Below are 25440 nucleotides of genomic sequence, written 5' to 3'. Positions count from 1 at the left end.
GTCTTGTATAGTTCTCAGTGTATAAGTTTTTTACCTCTTTAGTTAAATTTATTCCTAAGTATTTGATTTTTTTACTTACTATTGTGAATGGTAGTTGTTTCTTGATTTCCTCCTGATCTTGCTCATTATTGGTGTACAGAAATGCTACTGATTTTTGCACCTTGGTCTTATAACCTGCGACTTTACTAAACTCATTTATGAGTTCTAGAAGCTTTGTTGTAGATCTCTCAGGGTTTTCTATGTATAGGATCATGTCATCTGCAAATAATGAAATTTTGACTTCTTCCTTTCCAATTTCAATGCCTTTTATATCTGGTTCTTGCCTCAGTGCTCGAGCAAGTACTTCTAAGACAATGTTAAATAGGAGCGGAGACAATGGGCATCCTTGTCTTGTTCCTGAGTTTAGAGGGAAGGATTTTAGGATTTCTCCATTGTAAACAATGTTGGCTGTAGGTTTTTCATATATACTCTTTATCATGTTCAAAAAATTTCCTTGTATTCTGATCTTTTGAAGTGTTTTTATCAAGAATGGGTGCTGTATTTTGTCAAATGCTTTTTCTGCATCTATAGATATAATCATGTAATTTTTTTCCTTCAGTCTGTTTATATGGTGTATTACATTGATTGATTTTCTTATGTTGAACCATCCTTGCATACCTGGAATAAATCCCACTTGGTCTTGGTGTATAATTCGTTTAATGTGTTGTTGAATACGATTAGCAAGTATTTTGTTAAGTATTTTTGCATCTAGGTTCATTAGAGAAATCGGTCTGTAATTTTCCTTTCTTGTGGTGTCTTTGTTTGGCTTTGGTACCAGGGTAATGTTGGCATCATAGAAGGAGTTAGGCAATGTTCCTTCTGTTTCGATTTTTTGGAATAGTTTCAGCAGATTTGGTGTTAGTTCTTTCCAGAATGTTTTGTAGAATTCACCTGTGAAGCCATCTGGCCATGGGCTCTTCTTAGTTGGGAGATTTTTAATGACTGAGTCTATCTCTCTGCTTGTGATTGGTTTGTTAATATCATTAATTTCTTCTTTCGTCAAAATGGGTTGCTTATGTGTTTCTAGGAATTTGTCCATTTCCTCTAAATTGTCATTTGTTGGAATATAGTTTTTCAAAGTATCCTCTTATGATAGTCTTTATTTCTGTGGGGTCAGTGGTGATATCGTCTTTCTCATTTCTTATTTTGTGTATTTGCATCTTCTCTCTTTTTTTCTTTGTTAGTCTCGCTAAAGGTTTGTCAATTTTGTTGATCTTCTCAAAAAACCAGCTCTTTGTCTTGTTTATCTTTTCAAGTGCTTTCTTATTTTCTATTTCATTTAGTTCTGCTCTTATCTTTGTTATTTCCCTCCTTCTTCTTCCTGTTGGGTTACTTTGTTGTTGTTTTTCTAATTCCTTCAAATGTGCAGTTAGTTCTTCAATTTTTGCTCTTTCTTCTTTTTTGATATATGAGTTTATGGCTATAAATTTCCCTCTCAGTACTGCTTTTGCTGCATCCCATAAATTTTGTTATGTTGTGTTATCATTATCATTTGTTTCAAGGTAGTCATTGATTTCTTTTGGGATTTCCTCTTTGACCCACTGTTTTTCTAAGAGTGTGCTGTTTGATTTCCAAATCATGGTGTGAAATCTGGGCCTCTGTCCCTTGCAAATTTCCTGCTTGACTCCACTGTGGTCCGAGATATTGTTTTGTGTGATTTCAATCTTTCTGAATTCATTCAGCCTTTCTTTGTGGCCTCGCATATGGTCTATCTTGGAGAATGATCCATGTGCGCTTGAGAAAAATGTATATCCTGCTGTGTTTGGGTGTAATGATCTATATATGTCTATTAGATCCAGCTCCTCTAATATATTGTTCAAATGTTTTGTTTCTTTAGTGATTCTCTTTTGAGATGTTCTGTCCAGAGTTGATAGTGGTGTATTAAAATCCCCCACTATAATTGTAGATGCATCTATTCTTTCAATTAGTTTTTCCAGTGTTTGCCTCACATATTTGGAGGCACCCTTGTTAGGAGCATAAATATTTATGATTGTTCGATCTTCTTGACAGATTTCCCCTTTCACTAAAATGCAGTATCCTTCTTTGTCTCTCACAATTGTTTCACATTTAAAGTCTATTTTGTCTGATATTAATATAGCTACTCCTGCCTTTTTTTGGTTGTTGTTTGCTTGTATGATTGTTTTCCAGCCATTCACTTTCAACCTCCATGAGTCTCTGTGTCTAAGATGTGTCTCTTGTAGACAGCATACGGATGGGTCATATTTCCTTATCCAATGTCCCAGTCTGAATCTTTTGATAGGTGAGTTTAATCCGTTGACATTCAGTGTTATTACTTTCAAGGAATTGTTTGTGTTAGCCATATTTTAATTGTATTTGTGTTTGTCATATTTTCTATTTTTTTTCCTGCTATTTTTGTCTTTTTTTCTTGCTCTTATACTCTCCTCCAACTCTGCCTGTCCTGATTTTTCCTTTCTTCCTGCAGAACTCCCTTTAGAATTTCTTGAAGGGGAGGTTTCTTGTTGGTATACTCTTTCAGTTTCTGTTTGTCTGTGAATATTTTGAACTCTCCCTCCATCATGTTTGAATGCTAGTTTAGCTGGATAGAGTATTCTTGGTTTGAAATTTTTTTCCTTTAGTACCTTGACTATATCATAACACTGCCTTCTTGCCTCCATGGTTTCAGAAGAGAAATCAGCACTTAATCTAATGGAGCTTCCCTTGTAGGTGTTGGTTTTCTTTTCTCTTGCTGCTTTTAGGATTTTCTCTTTGTCTTGAGCATTGGATAATTTGACAAGTATATGTCTTGGTGTGGGCCTGTTGGGGTTTATGACCAGTGGAGTGCGCTGTGCTTCTTGGATATGTACATCTTTCTCTTTCAGTAGATTTGGGAAGTTTTCAGCCATTATTTCCTGCAACACTCCTTCTGACCCCTTTCCCTTCTCTTCTCCTTCTGGAATGCCTATAATACGTATGTTTGAGCCTTTTGCATTGTCATTCAGGTCCCTGAGTCCTAGCTGGATTTTTTCTATCTTTTTATCCACCCCTTCCACTATCTGTTTGATTTCTGATGTACTGTCTTCCACGTGACTAATTCTCTGCTCTGCCTCTTCTAGTCTGCTGATATTGGCTGCAAGTGTATTTTTGATTTCTTGAACTCTGGTGTTCATTCCCATCATATCTGTTATCTTTTTGGGTATGTCTGCAATTTCCCCTCCAAGTGTTGTCTTCATGTTTTTAACCTCTTTCATTACTTCATCAAATTTGTCAGTCATAAATGTTCTGAGATCTTTCATTGCTTGTGCGAAGTTCTGTTCTCCTTCCTGATTTTTAGTTTGTTGATTGGATTCAGCCATGTTTTCCTGATTACTGGTTTGATTTGTAGTTTTTTGTTGCTGTCTTGTCATCATTTTATCTTGACGGCTTTATTCAGTTCCTTAGCTTCTTTGTCTACTCTTGGAGATTAGTTAGCTGTTGTTTTTGCGTAAGTGTTATATCTTCTCTTTGTCACTTTGTTCTTCTTATTCTAATTTCTTGTTGCTGGTTAAGTTCACTTTAGAGGAAAGTGTTAGTGCCAGGGAAAGGCAATTGCGTAAGCAAGGAAAACGTGTAAAGTAGTATTGGTGATATATGTTAACAAAGCAAGAATATGAGATCTGGGACAGTGGAGGTTAGATTCGTGTAAATTTTGTAGAGTTATAGCAGTAGGTAGAATACCTATTATGAGGTAGATGACTGAATATGGGAGGAATATGGTATGCGCTAAAAGCTATTGTTTTCGTGAGAGAGGGAAAGAGAAAAGAAAGGTAATAGTTTCAAGAGTCTATAACAGACAGAATACAAAACAGAGGTATTAGAAATTAAGAGTTAGACACTTTGTGGATCAAAGAAAGGGAGGTGGGAGGTGGAATATAGGAGAGACAGTAGATGATGGCAGATATCAAGATGTAGGGGAAAGAGGATAGTGTTGGTAGCCGAAGTCAGTTCACACAGAAATGAGGCAGTGGAGGATGCGAAAACCCAGCAAATGTGAGGTTTTCCCAGCAGCACTTATTGTATAATTGATTTAAAATGAAATAAGTAGAAAAAAAATTTTTTAAAACCCTAAATAACTGAATAAAAAAAAGACTTTAGGGGATATGCTGGGAGAAAAGACTAGAGGATAATGCAATAGTAGCAATCAGGACATTAAAAAAAATAAAAAAATAAGGTAAAATGAAAATAAAAACAAAACAAAATGAAACGATAAAGAAAAAACGCAAACGTTGAAGGCTAGGGCATTCAAGGGTCTCAGATGGACCTCAGGGCGTGATGGATTCAGTGGTGGAAATTCTGAGTTATTGAAGACTCAAGAGGTGTGAGTCTCGGGTATGGGCCACCAGAATTTAGGGGATTCAGATCTGGCAACGTCAAATCTGGTCAACAGGAAGCCTAGGAGCCCCGCCATGTAACACAGCCCTCAGGGAGCCCCGCAGCTGGGTGTCAGCCCTATAGGGGAAGTCAGATCCGCAAACTCTATATTATGTCTGAACCCTGCAATTCACTTACTCAGTAGGGTTTTTTTTTTTTTTTTAGGTAAATCGACAATTCAGCTTTTGGACAGCTCCCACCCTATGATTCCCAAAAACGGCCAGCTGAGGGCGCCTCTACACCGCAGTCAATTGACTGAAGCAGATCCGAAGCCCGCCGAGGGTTGGGTTACGGTTGGAAATGCTGAAAACGGATTCCAAAACCGGATTTCCCAAGCTTGACGAAATATTCCCCAATTGGCTTCCTGACGTGTCCCCCTCCCTCACCGCACCCTGAAACTACCTCCCAATTACGTCCCTTTGTTACTAAGAATCTAATTTCGTTGCATATGGGCAGCCCGGCCTGGGGGGCGGGGCTCCAGGCGGAAGCGCTATTATTTGTGTCCGCAATCAAAAATTCCCCCGCTTTACAAAACACCGTCTGTCTCCCCAAATCGATCCGCAAAGGCGTCCGTTCCCTCAACCTCCCAACAGCCCGCCGAGGATTCGCGAATTCCCCAGCACCGCAGAGCCGCCAAAAGCGCAGCCGGAGGGCCGATACCCCGGTTCCCCGCCCCCCCAAGGAGTGAGCAACCCGTCTGCCGGTCTCACCTCCGGGCAATAGAAGCCAAATTATATCTTATAGACCAATCCTCTCCGTTACCTTTCCACCAAATCAATGTCCAGACACTTCCTGCCCTGCAAAAATCCTGAAAAAGCCCGGCCTCAGAGAATCTCCAGCGGCGCCCACCCTCCTTTTCCCACGAGAGACTTCAAGGCAAGTTCACTCAGCCACCATCTTGGACCCTCCCCTACAGCACCTTTTAATAAAATTTCTAATACTTTATATCTCAGTGATATTAAGAAGAATGATTCTCTAACAAAATAAACCACAGTTTGTCTAATACGACATCACACCTTTTTTTGTAAAAATTTAATGTGGATTCTTTGAATGCACTAACATTCATTCTCTCAATGAAATAAATGCCGCTGAGATGTATGTTCTCTTTTGAATGAACACATATCTTAATACAATTTAAACAATTTTTTCTCGGGACACTTTTTACCTATCAGGCACGATCATAGGAAGTAGACAAATCAATTAGACCATTTGCGCCTTGTACTCTTTCGGAATTCAAATAAAGTGCTTCATACTCCTTTTGCAGAATCCGTTATATCTGTCACTCCTAAGAGAAAAATGACCTGCCGTAAATTTACTGGATGTGCTCTTTTAGTAGCTATTAACTACAGTTGATCAAGACACATTAGAGGCTCATGAAATTAATTTACTGGTCTTAGCTAGAAGGTATTAGATCAGAAAAGTTTAGATTGTATTGCCTCTTACAATGTGCTGTGTATTTCTTATGGTGGTTTACGTTTTTAAAAAGTGTGGATAGCGCTGAGCTAATGCATGCGCTGCTGAGAGGTACTCTCTGGTTTGCTCCTGGAGCCTTGGGCTTTTACAATAAATTCCATTCCTCAGCACTTTGGCAGCTTCCCCTTGAAACATAATGCTAAATGGAATAGAAATTGTGAGCCTACGCTCTCATGTGGATATATGAATTTGGGCCAGAGAAGAAGCCCACTAGCTGGAGAACCATGTCGTTCAGCCCAATACAAGAAATGTCACTGCTGCCTCATTAAAATCCTATCCCCTGGAGACTGGCATTCAATAGAGTGTGTGTCCATTTTCAATCCCATCTAGGAAAAGTTCATAAAAGACCTAGGGACTTGCTTCAAGGCAAGTTCCAAAGCATGAACTTCAAGAAACATATTTTAGAGAAAATCCAGTGTTTCACCAAACATGAATAATGATGGATTTCTGAGGCGATCCCCTTCACCTCCTTCCCGATAAGCCTGCTGTTTCCATTTATCAGCGCTGGTTGAACACGTGGGTATGGCACGCCTGGATTTGCATCCTTGACATGCAACCTTAATTTTTTGGCTCTGATGTTCAGCAAGGTCTATAACTTCTTCAAGCCACGTTGTTTATTCTCATCTGTAAAGTGAGTAGATTAATGTTTTTTGCCGTTTGGTTGCTTTGAGAATCAGATGAGAATGAATGCCAAAGCGATTGCACAGTAGCTCACACCCTGAAAGTGCATAATAATTGTCCCGAGGAGGGATTCAAGATGAATAAATTGTTATTCAAGACTTAATTTTTTGAGCTACTCTGGGACACATAATTCCTAACACGAAATTGTACTGTTATACCAGATTTCTGTAAGGCACTTCAAGATGTGCAGTACTTACTAGCATCTCCATTTCTCTCTTTGCTTAATACATCCCCGTTCCCTGTCTCTGCAGTGAGCAGTCCCGCCAGATCAGATATTTTTACAGACCAACAGCTCGAGATGCTTTGTCCTAGGTTTGCTAATTCCCTTCATTCCCAGGGAGATGGGTCTAAGTATAGGCCTGTGTGTAGTTGTGTGTGCGTGTGTGTTTTGGTGGAAGGGGAGAAGGAAAACTACAGACTGGTTTAAGTGCCTTTAAAGAAAGACAATGACATTTGGAGTGATGGAATCTTCTCTTCTTTGAAAGGCTCCCACGGGTGTCTGGGAACCAAGGCCAGTTAGAGGGCAAGGGCACAATCCCCAAGAAAAAATAGAGTGAGTATAACTAATTTTAGAGTCTTCCCAATGTTTTAAATCCAAGGAATACTGCACCTTCACGAGCAACTTCACCTACATTTTTAAATTTACCAACATCAAACTGTCTCCCCATTAATGAGGGTTTCCTAACATATTAATTTTTAAAAATTTTAAACTAGGAACAATGTGCCCAAACGGTCTCCATATTTTAATGGCCTAACGCAGTACTCTGCAAAATAAACTATCCAAGCCCTGCCCCCAAAAGTCCTTCTCAGGTGTTCAAGTGTGAACATATGTTGTCATGTTTATGTACACACACACACAAAGAGAAACATGGGCTTCCATGTTATTTTGGAGAGGGTAATGTATTGCTAATAAAAACGATGTTAGAAGATTTAGATTTGAGGTCTAGATTTGGTTGCATGATTTGAGGCAGCTGACCAGCGATACGCAAATACAAACCCTATCTCCTCGTGTACAGCAGTGTGGGCCAAGCAGGCTAATATGTGTTTACACTTAGGTGGACAATTGTAAACTGAACTAGAACTTAAAAGGAGGTGGGTTTTCACAAGATAGGAGGGGGAGAAAGGGTTTGGAAGCCACAGTGAGCACTGACAAAGCCCTCTCTTGCATCTAGAATCTGAAAGTCCATGGGGTGGGAGAGAAAGAGCTGCTTCCCTCTGACAAACAGGGCTGCGGAGGATCCTCAGGGGAGAGCTGGCAAGACGGTGAAGACCATGCTTTGAGAAGAAGTTACAAACATAGGGCAGGGTATTAATGAAATAAGGTCTCATTGGAAACACGATGAGGCCTTATGTCTCTAAATCCCGGTATCAACCTTGTGAAGTAGGGGTCATTATTTCCATTTTACAGGTAACAGAAAGCAGGTTCAGAGGGGTTGATCGCCTTGTCCAAGGTCACACAGCTATTGATAGGACTTTAGGGCTCAAATCCCCGTCCTTCTGATTAGAGAGCCCAAGATCCTAAAAACGACACATATTGACTGTGCCAATATGATAAAGGACCTGGGTAGCACACAAGTCCCAAATTGACCAATCCAGACGAAACCATCCTGACCCGCATTTGAACACAGAGAAAAAAGGGGACTGAAGGTGCCACCTACCTATGTAGTTCATGATAAATCCCTGACCCTTCCCAAAGATGAGGCCAGCAGGGTCCGAGTGGAACGGGATGTTCAGCTGGGGCGTGGAGGGGGACAGCTTCTGGGGGCCGCCGTTCCCCTGGCACTGCCCCGGAATGTGTGGCCCGGCCTCGTCACCATCGTACATGATCAGGATGTGGCTGCTGAGGAGGGTCAGGCTTGCAGGGCAGAGAAAAGAGGGGGGAGGGTTCTGCAGAGCGACAGGCATTCAAAGAGGCTTTTGTTTATTTTTTCAGGCTATCCATGTTCTCCAAAGAATTCTTAGGGTCAGGCCCTGGGCTAGGAACCGGGGGCGAGGCAGGCAGAGACCAGAAGCGGGAGGCAGCCCTCCTGCCAGCGCAGCACACAGGGGCACGCAGGTGAGTCGGGTTTCCAAAGAGGCGCTTAGGAAACTGTCTTGCCTGCCAGCTGCCCTGGGGGCTGAATTGAATGCTGCACGGAAGAATGGCCTGCGACAGTCCCTTCCTCCCCTTCCACAACCGTGTAATGAGCGACAAGGATGCGGCAGGCACGGGGCTCCTCCTTCTTCTTGGATGTGGAACTTGCTGGTGGCTGGAGGGTGATAACTTGCCTTTTTGAGCAGGCGTGTGGCATGACTGAGCAACTCACTGCCAGAGGACAGGAATTCCAGGACCTGATGCAGACTGTCCACGGCCTTCCCACCCACAGCCTCCGCCAATGTCCTTGATGGACGTCCTTGACAGGTGCCTCAGCAGTGCTCCTTCTCCTGCCCACACCCAGCAGCCGTCTTTGCTTCCAGTCCTGGAAGGGGAATGGAAACTCTCCATGTGGATGCCTCAAATGGTACGAATCAGAAGGAAGTAGAACAGAGATGCAGAGCACATCGATGAAGGGTTGCCTCTGGAAGGCAGGACTGCAGTGTATCCATCGACGTAGCTTCTATCACACCTCACACAGGGCTTTGCATGAAGCTTCCCCAGGGCTTGTGTGGGGAGATTCCAATGGCCCCCACAATCTCCATCAGTGTCCCCCAAACCATCCCTTTCCCTCTACATCAAAGCTGTCTGCTTGGTTTGCACAGGTGGCTTCAGGACAGAGCCCCTAGGATTCCCGCCCCCGCCAGTTTCCAGCTAGACCGCAGCCCCTACACCCCTACTATATTGAAATTGTGGAGCCACCCCTTTCCCTTGTACACAGAAGGTGCTCCATAAATGCTATCATATGCAAGAGGGGGGCCGAGGCCTGCTCCTGACCTATGGGAAGGAAGAGCCTCTTGAACTCTGAGTACCGTGAAAATACCAATAGCTCATGAACGGGGTGAATTCGACTCGTGTGAGGCGTGGGAGGGGGCAGGGATTTACTCCTCACGCCGACCTCACAGCCACCCACTGCTAACAGCGCGCTCCAGACAGCGACCCCCTGGACTTCATTTATCAGTCATCTCCATAACATAACTGCAGTAGAAGGATCTTCAAAGGTGCAGATAGCTTCCGTTTTAAAACTCTTTGTTGTGGGTCGCACAGGAAGGAGCAGGGCACTGGAAGGAGCACCGTGGCTTGGAAATCAGGAGGACTGGGTTTGTTCTCAGCCTTGCCACTTTTAGGGAGAACATGGGGGTTTCCTGAAGTTCCTTAGCTCTGAACCGTGGTGAATATTTGATGTTTGAGTTCCTCTGGCTTTGCCCAGGCTGCTCGAGGTGGGGGGGGGGGGGCTAGGCGGACGCACAGCGGGCGCGAAGAATGCTGCGGAGACGGCGAATGGTGGCAATGTGCAGTCTGCTTTATTCAGGAAGTGCTGGACAATATATATTGTGGGGTGAGGGGACGGGGCAGGCAGGAGACGCGTGTGGGGCATTGGTCGGTTGGGGCTGGTGGGAGTTAGGCAATGTGAAAGTTGGCCGGCGGGGATTGGCCGGTGGTCATTGGATGGCATGGCCCCGGCGAGGGGGAAGAGGGGGAGGCAGTAGGTCCGGCTCGGCGGTGAGGCGGGAACGGTCGAGAGGGCGTGGCTCGCCCGTACCCCGGCAGAGCGGGCGGCCCGTTCGCCAGACAGGGAGGGCGGGACTCGCCCATGCCCCTGCGGAGAGCAGGAAGCCCGTCCGTTCTACCGGTTCCCTCGGCCCACCGCAGCCCGCCTAGATAGCCTTCCCTCAAATATTTCCTATTTTTGTCATGGCTTTGGGAATAAAAGATCTGGGAGCAAATCCCAGGTCCATCTGAGCAGCCTCAGTCTCGTGCTTTGAGCACATACTCCAATTTCCTTACCTGAGGAAGGGGCGCCACCACCGCCCCCATCATCCCTCTCTGGATTCCTTTCTATGCCAGATAACAGCATGACATCAGATGACTTCAATCAGGTTCTCCACTGGGTGCAGTATGGCCACCCCCACCTGCCAAGAGACACCTGGCAAGGGCTGGAGATGGTTTTGGTGGTTACAACTGGGGGTGGGAGGTGTGTTACTGATAATCTAATGGTAGAGGTCAGGCGTGCCACTAAACGTCCTAAATTGTACAGGACAGTCCCGCCCCTCCCATCCCAGAAAATAATTCTTGGATCCAAAACGCCCGTCGTGCTATAGCTGAGAAACCCTGGCTTCCGTGATTGCGCTCTGTAAAGGGTATGTCACACACGAGGCACTGCAGCTCCTGTCGTCCTGGAGTGTCATCGGGGCCCCCTGAGCTGAGCATCCCTCTTCCTAAAGGGAGATACTGAACCACACTGAGCAGAGTCTGAGCAGACCTGGGGTGCAAGTGTCTTCCCTGGAAGGCCACCCCAGCAGGTACTGGTGGGGAAATGCGAACAAGGAAGGCAAGAGGAGGAGCCGACGCAGGGGCCATCTGTGAGCAGGTGCCACGGCGGGTGCTGGACTCAGCCCTGCGGGAACTCTGAGGGATCAGGCAGAGGACAACTGAGAGGAGGGGGAGCTGGGGTGCTTAGCCTGCAGCTGCCACGCCTCCCAGGCTGGGTGTGCCCAGTCGCCAGCCCCTCTGGCCCGCCCCATGGCACAGGCTTGGGTGGAGGCCCGCGGGGGCTCCTGTCTTGGTACAGTGGCAAGTGCCGCAGGGCATGGCTAGGGCCCCAACGGCACCTGCTCTGCCCTCGAGGCAGCTCTTCCAGGTTGAGGGCTCCCCCAGCTCTAACTAGAAAGAAGTCGTCAGTGTGGGAGGAGTGAGGGGTGGGGAGTGGGGTATATGGGACTCTCATATGTTTATTTTTTTTAATTTTTTATTCATTTTTTAAAAAAGTATTACATTCAAAAAATATGAAGTCCCATTCAACCCCACCGCCCCACAGCAACACTCTCTCCCATCATCATGACACATCCATTGCACCTGGTAAATACATCTCTGGGCATCGCTGCACCCCATAGTCAATGGTCCACGTCATAGCCCACACCCTCCCACGTTCCATCCAGTGGGCCCTGGGGGGATCTACAATGACCCGTAGTTGTCCGTGAAGCACCACCCAGGACAACTCCAAGTCCCGAAAACGCCTCCCCATCTCATCTCTTCCTCCCATTCCCCGCACCCAGCAGCCACCATGGCCACCCTTCCCACACCAATGCCACATTTTCTCTGTGGACATTGGATTGGTTGTGTCCATTGCACATCTATGTCAAGTGGGGGCTTCATATGTTTTAATGTAACATTTTGTGTGATTTATGTATCTTTAAAAAAGATAATAAAGTAACAACTAATGTAACACATCGATTATATGTAGTAGTAAAAAAAAGGAACAAAAGAAGACTGAAATTGTCCTCTGTCGTTGAAGAGGCTGCCTTGGGGGGAGCTGTCACTGTGGGCGGAGTATCACAGGAGGGGGGTCAGAGCATCACTGTCACCTTAACTCCGTGAGAGTGGCTTGGCAGGCTTCCGTGGGAGTTTGAGGAGCAGTGGCTGGATTTGATGCTCGCCAAGGCAGGAAGAGGGTACAATCTTATTGGAGCTGCCCACCCGCCCAGGGGCAGGGCAGAGAGTGCAGGGGTGTTGGGAGGGGGCTTCCTGTCACGGAAGAGGGCAGGGCTGCTTCCCGGGGATCAGCTATGCACCCCACAGCGGTGCCTGACAGGGTGGCAGGGCCCCAGGCAGTGGAAAGTCAAAAGCCCTGGTTCCAGAGGCTTCGGCCCTCATGCACACCAAAGCAGAACCCTAGAAACCCGCATTTTCATAACTTCCAAAGCACAAGTGCTGTCAAGGTCGGTTTTCCTGCGTCTTTACTAAGAAAACAGCAGCCCTTTCTCCTGCAGATTTCCCAGGCTGAGAAGCCCCTGCAGAGGGAGGTGTGAAGTTTCAACACAACTAAGATTGAGAGTTATGCAGTTGTTAGACCGAACTGGACTTCTTGTGACCAGAACACCTATGAAATGAAGACTTCACCCTGAGAAGCAAATTAAGAGAATGTGTGTGAAGGAGCAATGAGAGAAAGAAAAATAGGTACTCTCTGTTGCTTCCTTCAGAATCCACCACCATTTATTTATGTATTTTTAGTATCATTATTTTCACTTCATCCCGAGATGGCTCCCTCATCTGTTTGCTTGTTTTCTCTCATTGTCTGCTCGTTGTTGTTTTCTTGCTTGTTGTCTGCTCATTTTTTTTCTTTAGGAGACACTAGGAACTGAACTCGGGACCTCCCATGTGGGTGGCGGGCACTCAACTGCTTGAGCCTCATCCACTCCTACACGTTTGTTTCTGTCCATTGTCTGCTCGGTGTTTTCTGCTTCTTGTCTGCTCATTGTCTTCTTTAGGAAGCACCAGGAGCTGAACCCGGGACTCCCATTTTGGTGGCGGGAGCTCAGTTGCTCGAACCACATCCGCTCCCTTCTGAAACCACGACCGTTTTTGATGGATAGGTTTCACGCATCTACACAAATATTAGTGATCTGGTTTTTTTCCCCTCCTGCAATCCAAAGACAAGCCTGCATTTTTGCTTGCTCATCCAGCAGCATCTGACAGGCCGAGCGCATCCAGGGTCTGGGCTGTCCTGCACAATCAGGGTGGAAATGCAGAGAATTATGGATGAGGAGACTGGCCACAGGGCAGAGCGCGGCTTACTGCTGAGATGTGGAGCCAGATCTAATGCCCATTGCTTGGCGGTGAGAAATCGGGGCGCAGTTTGACTCCAGCACAGACGGGGGATGGAGAGGGGCTGCCAGGCAGGCGGGTTGATCTGACTGGAATTGGGTACAGCAGGATCACCCTTGGGGAGAATCCCAGGGCAACCCGAGCTTCCCAAGGCCAGCCCTTCCGAGCTGCCGGAGGGAAAGGCTTCCACCTGCGCAGCCTGCAACCTCAGCTGCTGGGAGCCCCCTGCAGCCCGCCCCTTTCTCCTGGGTCCAGTCCCCGGGGTCTCCGCCCTCTTTCACTGACCTGCGGGGACGGCCCCTCACCGCCTCCAGGGCTCCCTTCCTGCCTTGCTCCCTGCGTGGGGCGGGCGAGTCCTCCCCGCGCAGCAAACTGGCCCCTTCATTCCCTTGCTCAAAACTCACCCAGGTAAAGCGCAAGCCTGTGGGCCTGGCTTGGTTTGCTGACCCTCCCCGCCCCATCCCTGCATCCCGTCTCCTGCTACCCCTCCATCCTGCTCTTCTGCCCTCCAGCCAGAGTGGACGAGCTTCCCCGTCCTGGGTTTCCACCCGCCCTGCTTCCTCCTCCCTCCCTGTCTAGACCCAGGCCGCCCCTGCCCACCACCTCCGCCTCCCCTGATCCCCTCACCCGAGGCCCCGCCGCCCCCTGAGTCTGGGCTGGGAGCGCCCTCTGTCTTGTCCCCCACAGGGAGCCCGTGTGCCAGGCTCTCAGCACAGGGCTGGGTGGGTGGGGCGGATGAGGGGCAGCCTGCACCGAGCGTGGCCCTGGCCTGGTCTCCGCCTGGGACCCCGAAACCCCAGGACTCTTAGCTGCTCCCGCCTCGGGAGGGGCCTCCTCTCCTCCCTCCTTCAGCACAGGTGGCCCCCAAGGATTGCCACCCTCCTGCCCTGCCGGGCTCCTGCTCCCCACCTCCTCCATTCTTCTTGAGCTCACAGGTCCCCAGAATCAAGTTCGATGCCCCCGACACCCTCTTGCCCATCACATAAGAATCTGCCCAAGGGAGTGGGTGTAGTTCACGTGGTTGAGCACCTGCCTCCCATGAACGAGGCCCCAGGTTCGATCCTCAGTACCTCCTAAAAACAAACAAACAATAAAACTAACTTTCACTGTGAAGACGATGTTGCTCAGTGGTTGTGCACCTGCTTCCCATGTAGGAGGTCCTGGGTTCGATTCCTGGTACCTCCCAAGGAGAAAAAAATCCAACTTAGTCCTCAAACCTAGGTCCCTTGGACACCAAAACTTCAGCCTGGAACCACTATTTTATAAACCTCCCATGAAAGACGTATATACAAATCTCTAAGACGTGTGGCCAGGTTCAGCTCCGTGTTTGAAAATGTGGGTAACAGCGGGAATTCTGCCGCATGAGGGAGCCGCATCTTACTGCTTCCCCCACCTGGCAGGTCTACTTAACTACTCTTAAGGTTATTTGCTTAGACCTGTGATTTCTGACGTTTAATTTCCCACCAAAGTCCTCTTTCTTCTCTCACTTTGGAACACCAGTTTTAAAAAGATTTTCTCTCTGAAATATTTTATCTTTACTGGTAATGCTGAAATTGATCTCGTTTTGTTGTTGGTCATGCACAACAGCAGTAAAATCACTGATAAATTTGTTACTTATTCTGGGTGGCTTTCTTTTGGTGGATATGAGATTTCTCTTACGGTTTTTGAAATATTTTTAAAAAGTCATGGAAGAATACATAAACAACTAGTTACAATGTACTAGCTACAGAAAGTACAAACTACAGAAGGGAAAACAGAGTGGGGTAGGGGCTTTTGCTGGGGAAGGGAGAGAAACGTAATTTCCACAGGATGCCCTTTCGTTCCTTAGAATTTTGAATTATGTGAGTGTATTATCTACTCAAAAAGGATAAAAGCAGCCTGAGGGAACTTCATTATTGCTTTCACTAGGGTCTAGAGAGGGGAAGAGGTGAGAGTAGAAAACACATTTGAACATTTTTGGTCTTTATTTTTTGAACGTTACATTAAAAAAATATGAGGTCCCCATATACCCCCCACCCCCCTTACCCCACTCCTCCCCCCATAACAACAACTTCCTCCATCATCATGAGACATTCACTGCACTTGATGATACATGAGCTGCACCTCATGGTCAATGGTCCACATCATAGCCCACACTCTCCCACAGTCCACCCAGTGGGCCATGGGAAGACATAGAGTGTCTGATAACTGTCCCTGCAGCACCTTCCAGGACAACTCCAACCCCAGAAAATGCCCCCACATCACATCTATTCCTCCCACTCCCCAATCCCAGCAGGCACCACGGCCACTTTCTCCACACCAATGCCACATTTTCTTTGATTGCTAATCACAATAGTTCATGAATAGAATATCAGTAAGTCCACTCTAATCCATTCTCTATTCCTCCATCCTGTGGGCCTTGGATTGGTTGTGTTCACTCCACATCTATATCAAGTGGGGGCTTAGATTCCACCTGGATGCTGGATGCAATTCAGTTGTAGGCATTCTAGGCTCCCTGGTGTGGTGGTTGACCTTCTTCACCTCCATGTTAACTGAGAGGGGTAAGTAATAAACCACAGTTTAGGAGCTGGAGTCTGTTGAGGCTCAGGACCTGACTATCACAGTCTAGAGGTTCAGGTCCCCTGGGTATACCTTAAACCCCAGCACCAACTACAGTTCCAGTAAAAGTAACAGGAGAAACTTGTGGACAAAGATTGACACCAATTAGGAAGCCTTTCCCTGGTGAAGTAATTCTTCTCCTCGCCAGTGGAGGGCAGCGCACGCTCAAGCATGGCATAGACTCTAACCCCTGCAGCAGGCTCGCACCCCCCCCCCCACCTCTTACTCCAAAAAATCAGGAGCCTGGATGTGTGAGCATGTGGGGGGGGGGGCGGAGGTGGTGGTGGTGGGTGAAGGTTTGTAATTACTGAGATGGAGTTAATACTCACAGAAGGCATGAAAAGAAATGATTAGCAAGCCACCTTGCTTTTCTTTATTCCTGTGGCCCTTCCAGGAATTTCTCACGTGGCCATGCCCACAGCATTTTCTCCTTCTGGGCGATTTGTAAAATTAGTGGGTGGGGCCCCAGCCCTTCTACATTCTAAGTCAGGGTGCAAGAGCTGACCTTGACAGAAGCATAATCAGAGGGAGAGGCTGGATTTGTGTGCCTCTGTTGTGTACGCACGTGTGGGCTGTGGGCTGTGTGCACGGTTGTGCGAGGTGTACAGTGCGTGCACGTGGGTGCGCATGCACGGCGGGAGGTGGGACACGGGTCTGCTTTGCTGGAGGAGGGTTCTAGAGCCTGGGTTCTTCACCAGGGGTCTGTGGGCTTGAATTGAAATTCAAAAAACATGATTCCTGTGGGACGTGTTGGTGCATGTGTGATAGCTTTATTAAATAACACAGAACATAGGAGTCCGTGGCTTTTACCTGACTGGCAAAGGGGCCCGTGGAACGGAAAAGGTTAAGAAGCCCTGCTCTAGAGCTTTTCCCAGCAGGAATTGACAGTGGCAGATACACATTTCCTGCCATTTCAAACCCCCAGCACCCTATGTTCTTGAAGGCGTCCCCTCGCAAGGCCTGGTCAGCAAACCCCACCCAGGAGGCCACCCTAAGGGGACCCGGGTGGGAACTCTCCTCCTGGAAAGACAGGACCCTTTCAAACCCGGGGCTTCCACAGGCCCTGCCCTGTCGCCTGCCCGCCGCTTCGCTTCCTTTCCCTTCTTGCCAGAGGGCACCGTCTGAACCCCAGACCTGCCCACAAGGCCCACCTGCTGGCAGCTCTCTGGAGTGACAACCACCTTCAGGGTAAGTTTGGTTCTGCTGTGTGAGGCAGGGTGGAGAGGCGATGGGGGGCTGGCACCCTAAGTGCACCTGGCGAGCCATGTGACTCACCCCTCTGGGCCCCAGTTTCCTCCTCTGCAGCGTGGGGGAAATAATAGTACATAGCCAATGGGGCGTGTTCAGGACTAGAGCGCTGAGCAGACAGGAAGGCTCCACCCCGGGAGTTGTTTCTAGAGCGCCGGTCATCTAGTGCAGGATTAGCCACAGCGGGCCTCAATAAAGACCCGTGGAACAGTAAACGCATGAGCCTGGCCCCTGGCAGGGGTTCACAACACAGGCCATCGTGGGTCCCTGAGGTGTCGGGTGTCATTGCATGGGAACGCATGGGGCTTGCAGGGATGCGCCGGCAAAGCAGCGTCTCAGCCCGAGCCAGGGGAGCAGATCCCACCCATGGCTGCTCTTCCCCTCACTGAGGCTGGGAAGAACCTGGCAGGACCTATTCCAGGCTCGTATTAAAGATGCCATGGCAATCCCATGTGAGCTGGGCAGGCGGAGGTAACCCGCCAGGTGGGATACCTGTGCATGACCTTCCTCGTTCCCGCCGGTCGTGCCCAAACCTCAAATGACAGGTCAGGGGCAGTCCTCCTCTGGGAAGGGGCTGTTTAATGGCCCTCAGTCTGTGCATCAGCCATGGCAGGGATTACGCACCATTGTCATCCTAGCTGCAAATTAAGTGATTGAATGCCAAGCGTTTCTGCACCAAGTGCCATTTCATCCTCCCAGGAGCTCTAAAAGGTGAGTACCATTATTGTCTTCATTTTAAGGACAGGAAACAGGCTTAGAGAATCCAGGGACTTATCCAAGGTCGTGCAGCTGAAAAGTAGAAGAGTTTGGATTCGAAGCCAAGACTTCCTACCGCACACAAAGACCATTTCCTCTTCCCGAGAAAACTCTGGATCTTCCCAGAGTGTGTCCACATGTTGAAAGCATCATCATGTAGAGAAATGAACATTTTCTGAGCTTTCTATATGCCAGCACCACACCCTCAGAAAGCTCTAGGAAAAATCCTGTCTCCTTCCCTCGCCACTTGTGGGAACATAGGCAAACTCCCTTACTTTTCTGAGCCTCAGTTTCCCCATTTATAAAAGGGGATAAAGATCCCTACATCTTAGTATCACTGCACAGAATGATGTCATGGGACGTTTGGACCAAAACCTGCAGAGCTGAGTTCTAATCCCTAATCCTCTTTGACTAGGATAGTTGGAGTTCAAACATGGCCCTAAGTGTCCAGTAATCTCTACCCACACCCTTTGCAATGAGGCATTGAAGAGTGTCTTATCAAGAGGTGGAATCTGCTTCCCCATCCCTTGAATCTAGGCTGGCCGTCTGACTTGCCGTAGAACGTGGCAGACGTGCTGCTCTGCCCAGTGCAAGCCTAGTTTCTCAAGGCGTCTTGCATGCTTCTGCTCTCCCTCCTGGAACCCTGAGCACCTGCCATGATGAGAAGCCTGAGCTAACTGTTGGAGGCTGAGAGGAACATGGAGCAGAGACGAGCCATCCTGAGAGAGAGGCCAGCCAAGAACAGCAGACCCACCTACCCCACCAGGAACAGCCTACAGATACACAAGTGAATCTAGGCGAGACTGGAAGAACCGTTTTGCTGATATGTGCTTGCTGTTTCATGGCACTGGGCTGGGGGTTAATTTGTTAGGCAGCAATAGCTGACTGATAAAGTGATCTTGTGGCAGTCTCTCCCCATCCATATGCCTCACTTCCCGCCTCTATAACATGATAGAATTTGGGCTCCATCAAGTTTGCTGTTCCATTTATGAACCCTTTGAATTTTTGACTCCAGACAGATGTGTCTCTTGCTAATGGGTTGGAAGTTCTGGGTGCAGCCAACTTTATTTTATGTGCCCAATTCACCCATGATTTCTGCTGGTATCTGGATATCTATCCTCCTGGGACGGATGATGCCCTAAACAGTTGACTCACTCCCCTGCCCTGGCAGGTCCTCAGCCTGAATTTGGGCAGCTGCAAGCAGGTATATCTCTACTTGAACGACTTAAGTACCTCTGGGCAAGGCACTTAATTTTTAGAGCGTGAAATAAACTCAGCACAGAACAGGTTGGCAGCAGCTGAAGAGAACTTTTCTGCAGAGACCAGTCATGTAGTTACGGGGTTTTGTTATTAGGTCTTTTATTTCCTGGTTCCAGCACTATGTTGGGGCCCATAAACAGGGACAGATATTGGGGATGGGTTCAGCTGTGCAGCCAAGGAAGGCGACGTGGAGATTGGCTGAAAATTCTTTCTTGCTGAGATACAAGAACATAGGCAATAACTGCCCGGGAAAGAGGGTGAGGAAGACCTCCCTGAGCATGTTTCCTCTTCTTTAAGACACGGCTTGAAATTTCTCCTTCATACGCTGTCCTCCGTCATTTCATTGGTGATTTTGATGCAAGCTTTGTTCCCTGAGAACTGGGTTCAAATTCTGACTTGGCCACTTCTTCGCTGTGTCTCTATCTTTGGGCAATTGACTTGATCTTTCTTGGCCTCAGTTTCTTTTTCTGCTAAAAGGGTTGTCATGGGGATATCACATGTGATTCTTGGTAACAGTTACACTAGTTAATAGTGCCTGGCACTATTACAGTTACAGCTACACTAGGTAATAGTGCCTAGCACACAGCAAGCACTCAGTCAGACATGGATTTTTATGATTCACCAATGAGATAATGCATGCCAAGTATTTAGCACAGTATCCTACAAATGGGGTGAAAATAATATTAGCTAAGGTTAGCATTTGCCTGTTTTATGCCAGAAACCTTACTAGGAAATTTCTAGGTTATTTCATTCATTTATACTCTCACCATATCTCTCTTCTATATTCAACAGGTATTTTCTGGAGCACTTACCGTGTACTAGGCACTGCGAAAGAGGTGGCCAAAATACCGCAGGGTGAGACAGAGCTAGTGAGCTGCAGGGCAGGAGTTAAAGGCAGCTCTTTTTAACTCTAGAAGAGTTTGTGCTTTCCTCTTTCACATCAAGTTTGGGGCCCCTGTGCATGCTCCTGCAACCAGGCTGTATTTCTGGTCTTAGTGACTTGCTGTGTGATGATGGGCAGGTCACTCCACCTCTCTGGGCCCCTCCCAACACTTTGTTCTGTGATGTCTTTACCAGTAAGTCCTTATTTACCTTGTTCTCCTTTTCTTTATTTTGAGAAACTCATGTGCACACCCTCACCCACAGAGAGGGAGGGGAAGAAGAATTGAGGAAATCCGGTTTAGCATTTAAAAGGACCATATTCACCTATGCTTTTAGGGTGAGGAAGGTTCCGGATGAATCTGGAAGGCATGTAATGGGACAGTCACTCGGGCAGTGAAGGTTGAGTCAGGAGGCTCCTGAGATTTCTAGATGGCCACCTGACCCGCGCCCCTCCCAGCATCAAGAATGCAAGACAGAAGTCGTACTTCATGCCACATCTCTGGACACCCATTCCATGCCTCACCGTCACCGCTCTCATCGCTTGAGTCCTTTCCTGGAATGCCCTTCCCCAGTGCAGGAAGGCCAGCTTCCACCTATCCTCAAGATGCTGCTGGAATGCCATCCTCTCTGGGGCATTTCCACAACTGCCGGAGATAAAGCCTGTGCCTTCTGCCCCACCATCCCCCAGCCACAGCACTTTGCCAGCATCCCACCAGGCTGTCTGTCTATAGCTCTACTTTGCTCCCTGAACTTTGAGTTTCTGGACGCCCAGGAAAGTCCTTGCCTCATTGCTGAGTCATAGAGCGGGCCCCCAAAAAAGCTGTTCAAGGCAATGAAATTGGAGCCTATGGGGTACACTCGCGTCCAGGTACCGCCAGCCCTGTGCTAGCTGTGTGACCCGAGGCAGCCGCTTAACCTCTCTGTGCAGTCACTTCCAAATTCATAAAGACGTGATGATGATAATACCTGCCTGATGCAGGGAATCCTGATCATCACAATCTCCATTCATGAAGTGCCAACCACGTGGCAGCAGATGCCACATGACGTGCTCTGCATATATTGTACTACTTTGGGTAATTACCCCTCTGTAATTATCTTGACTCACATTAGCTCTAATTCATGTAATTATTATCTCTAGATAATAAGGTTCACGTTCATTATTACTTTGGATGTAAAGTCCACAGATCAGGGCCCAGCACATAGTAGGTCCCTAATAAATGGTGACTAATTTCCACTGTTATTCAGATGCCCACATTATCCAACAGACCTGCCCAGTGGGCGAGGCACTGGGAAAAGTCCCCACTAGACGGGCACACCTAGCATCTCTCATGTCCTCCCCAGTCAGCAAACACTGGCCCAGCACTTAGTAGGGGCCACCTACTCAGCAGTATAAATTCCTGTCCCCTTGCTGATGTGATAAATAACAATGACAAACACTTAGGTAATGCAGAGGGGCCCTGAGGATGGAATTATTTTTACTTTCAAATCCAAATTGGTTGACTGAAACTGTCAGTGGATACCAAGCAAGATACATTACACTCAGCAGCTCTTGGGCATCACGTAGTACTGGCTGCTGAGATGCTATTTTCACTCCCACTGGGCGAGGGAGGAAGTACCAGGCCCAGATGCCATTCTGCCACGCGTGTGCCTGAGTTTGCTGGAGAGAGCCTGAGGCTGGTGGCCGAAGCCTCAGCTCCCTTCTGCAAAGCTTTAATCCCTGTTAAAGCTCAACACCCTGGGAAGTAGAGGTGGCTCAAGCAATTAGGCTCCTTCTACCATATGGGAGGTCCAGGGTTCGATGCCCGGGGCCTCCTGGTGAAGGTGAGCTGGCCCGTGTGGAGAGCTGATGAAACAAAAAGAGACACAGAGGAGAGATGGCGGGGGATAGAGCAAGAGGTGGCGCAAGAGAACGAGCACCTCTCTCCCACTCTGGAAGATCCCAGGATGGGTAATCGAGGCTGCCTAATGAGAAGACAAGCAGGCACAGGAGAATACACAGCAAATGGACACGGAGAGCAGATGATGGAGGAGGAAGGGGGGGATAAATAAATATATCTTAAAAACAAAAAAAAAGCTTTATCCCCTTTTCTTTCTTCCCACAATGGGCAAGCCCATGCTCTCTAAAGTGGCCATCCTGTCCTGCATCTCCCAGACCCAAATACACTTCCAAATGCTTTGGGAGGATCCCAGGTGCTGGAGACACAAGTCCCAGGTCTGATGCTTCCTGACAATGTGATCAGTAGCTCCTCTTTTACCTCTCACAACCCCAATGCACTCATCTGTAAATGAAGGTAAGGAAGGAACCGACTGCATGTGCTTATGCAAGCTCATTTATGTCAGGGGGTCAGAGGAGGCGTACTACGTGAGCTGAGACCCAAAGGAAGCAAGGGCATGGCTAGCTATGCAGGATTTGGAGCAGACTATTCAAGGGAGAGGAGAGACAGCCAGTGCAAAGGCCCTGAGGTGTGTCCGTGGAACAGCAAGGAGGCCTGTGTGCCAAGTGGAGAGAGTGGAAAGAAGTGACGGAGATGGATGGAAGCCAGATCATACAAGCGCTGCAGATTTTTGTAAGGATTTGGTTTTGATGCTGAATAAAATGGGGAGCTTTTGTAGAATTTGTAGTAGAGGAGGATGCAATCTGACATTTAAGTCAATGAAATCTGCTTTTTAGTCTTTCGGAGATTTTAGCAGCGTGGTACAACTTGAACAGAAAGATAGTGAAATTTCAAGGCTATGGAAGCAATGTATTTGGCCCCTTTTATTCACTCTTCAGGATGGACAGAAATTTCCAAAAGGTACCAAGTGTGAGTGTTAACACTGGAAAAATATTGATGAAACTCATTTAGTGGCACCACTTAGGGACCAAGCACAACACAATAAATACAGAATTGTTTCATCTTTTAGAAAGGTTGCTGTAAGTTGAGCACATTGTTATTAAAGAAAGAGGATCAGAGTCCTCGTTGGAAATCCTACAATCTGCAAGTGAAAAGACTGACTTAGGTTTTCATGAGATGAATCAGGGTGCTGGGTTAAAACCAGCTCAAGGGGGCGAAGGCGTGAGCAGGGAGACCAGGGAGGGACTTTGGGAGTAATCCTGTGGCTTGGACGACATAGTAATGGTAAAGGGGTTCAAAAGGCTTGGATTCTGAGACTGTTTTGGGGTTTTTTGGAAATAATAATGGCAGTAGGGGATCGCTTTATTTAATTTATTTTTTAACACTTTATCCTGAAAAGTTTTATTTAGATGAAGCAATGATTAGAAACCGTGCCCTAATGAGATTTTCGCCTTGAGGTACTTTCATCCATAATTTACCCATTAGTCCCTCCTTTAACTTGACCTCTGTCTTGAAGCTGAGTAGAACGGGGCCTTTGTTTTTAAGGATTTTCTTATACTTACGTTTTATATTTGATTTGGAGAGGTATTTCTTTTTGATTCCTGAAAAGCCATGAATTTTTAGAATCAACAGGATTTTCTGAAGGTTTGGATAAAGCGGACAAGAGAAAGAGAAGAATCCAGTTGAGAGCGTGCAGGCTGGAGTTGGCTCACAGTGGCTGGGGAGAGTGGATTGTTAAATATCCGGGGATTATGTGCCACCACTGTGTTCATGTTGGTAGCCTGAAATGGGCCATGATGATAGTATTTGTACCATGGAAATTGGCAAAAGCTACAGATCGAGGTGTGTTCCCCCTACCAAGGCCCCCAAGGGGTTTTGTCTGTACAGCTGGAATCATGGATTCCTTCTTAGTGAGGCCGAGAAGATTCTGTGGAACAGAGCATGGGAGAGAAAGTCAAGCAAGTTTTCTCTGAGATTGTGTCCTGGACATAAGCCAAGAGGGGAGAAAGCAGGTGGATGTAAGCTGAATACAGCAGTTGTATGTATTTGCGGATTACTCTGAGGAGTGAATGAATGAATGAATGAATGAATGGAAAGAACCCAGCAAATCCTAATTTTGGGTAAGTGATTCAATGATTGGGTGACATCTGTTAGAATCCTTTTCTTTCCTAGAGACTTAATACTCCAGCTTTGACGCTGCAAAGAAGCCAGGGCGCTCGAACACCGTTAGAATCCAGAATTCTAAGGTTCTGCGATTCTGGAAGTGTAGTAGAAGCCCTGTGTCATCCCGTGTATTCTTAGTACTCACGGTTCCCACATTGGCTCTCGGCTTCCTCCGCAAACTCTGAGATTCTCTGCCTGAGGGCTTTTCCTGGCCAGGCCTGCTCACCCAGCACAAAGAACAGTGGACCTGTCATTCCCGTGATGGATGGGGAACAGCGGGTCAATACTGTGAGCTCCCAGGTGCGCTCAACACAGGCTACCAGAGGTCCCCGGTGGGACTGAACCCCAGTTGCCCACAGCAGCCAACAGTTCACTAAGGCATCCTTTCCCAGCCTCACTATTCATGTGGCTATCAGTGTTCTCTAGGATCAACTCCGAAATAAACTACTTGACCTCACATCTTCACCTGCACCTCTGTTTCCAGGGGTACCCAACTGAAGTCAGTGAAGTTAAGCATCTAAATACCAGTTTTCTAGAATATGCAAGTTTTAAGATTCCGGGTTCTATGAATACTACTTAGAGTCCACAGATGTGCTCTTGCTTGGATTTTGCCTTGTGCTGTTCCCCTGAATTGTCATGCACATAACTCTATTTTCTCTATTTCAACTTTTCTGTCACACCAGGAATCAAGGTTCTCTACTTCTGTCCTGCTTTCCACAGAGCCAAGTATATGGCTCAGTACAGAGCAGGTGCTCAGTAAACACCCCCACTTTCTTCAACAGCACAAAGGGGCATGCAGGAGAAAGAAGGTGGCAATGCAGGAAGGCGGAATTCCATTTCCTTTTTTTTGCCTCTTCCCTTACTCTAAAGTGTGGCCCAGGGCAAGTTTAGATGCCCTAACTTATTCATCTGTAAAAGGAGGAGGCTGGAGTTGACATCTCTGAAATCCTCCCCATCTTTCCCAGTTCTTCCTTTCCTGACTCCCTTGAAACAAAATTTCAGCAACTTCAAGCCTCCAAATCTCTGGGCACACTCGAACTTTCTGGGAGGGCAGGGGGCTGGGCAGCGACCCACTGAGGGTTACCTGTCCTTGTCATTCAGCAACAGCCTCTCAAATTGCAGGTGAAGCCTCTGACCCTCCCGGGCTTCGATTGTCCCCAAGCAGAACTGGCTCCTTTGCAGTTTCCAGGGTAGATGGGGGAGGTCGCAGCCAATGTTGGCGTTGTGCCCTGCTGCACCACAAGGCTCTGGGTCCAGAAGCAAGGTGAGTGGGGAAAAGAGATGGATTGAGAGAGAGAGAGAGAGAGAGAGAGAGAGAGAGAGGAAGTGAGTGTTTCCTCTTCCCTGATTCCTGCCTCCACTCCTTAGCCAGGGTGAACCGTCAGAAGCCTAGGTAGG

The 25440-nt window shown here is 47.5% G+C and overlaps 1 pseudogene; it reads right to left on the bottom strand.

Annotated features, from left to right (window-relative positions):
- The window catches only part of LOC131277141 (seizure 6-like protein), an 80897-nt pseudogene that overhangs the window by 25798 nt on the left and 29659 nt on the right, over window positions 1–25440 (bottom strand).

Source organism: Dasypus novemcinctus, chromosome X, assembly GCF_030445035.2.
Source record: "Dasypus novemcinctus isolate mDasNov1 chromosome X, mDasNov1.1.hap2, whole genome shotgun sequence".
NCBI classification, from domain to species: domain Eukaryota; kingdom Metazoa; phylum Chordata; class Mammalia; order Cingulata; family Dasypodidae; genus Dasypus; species Dasypus novemcinctus.
The sequence above is the reverse complement of the archived record's forward strand: the minus strand, read 5'-3'. Positions and strand labels throughout refer to the sequence as shown.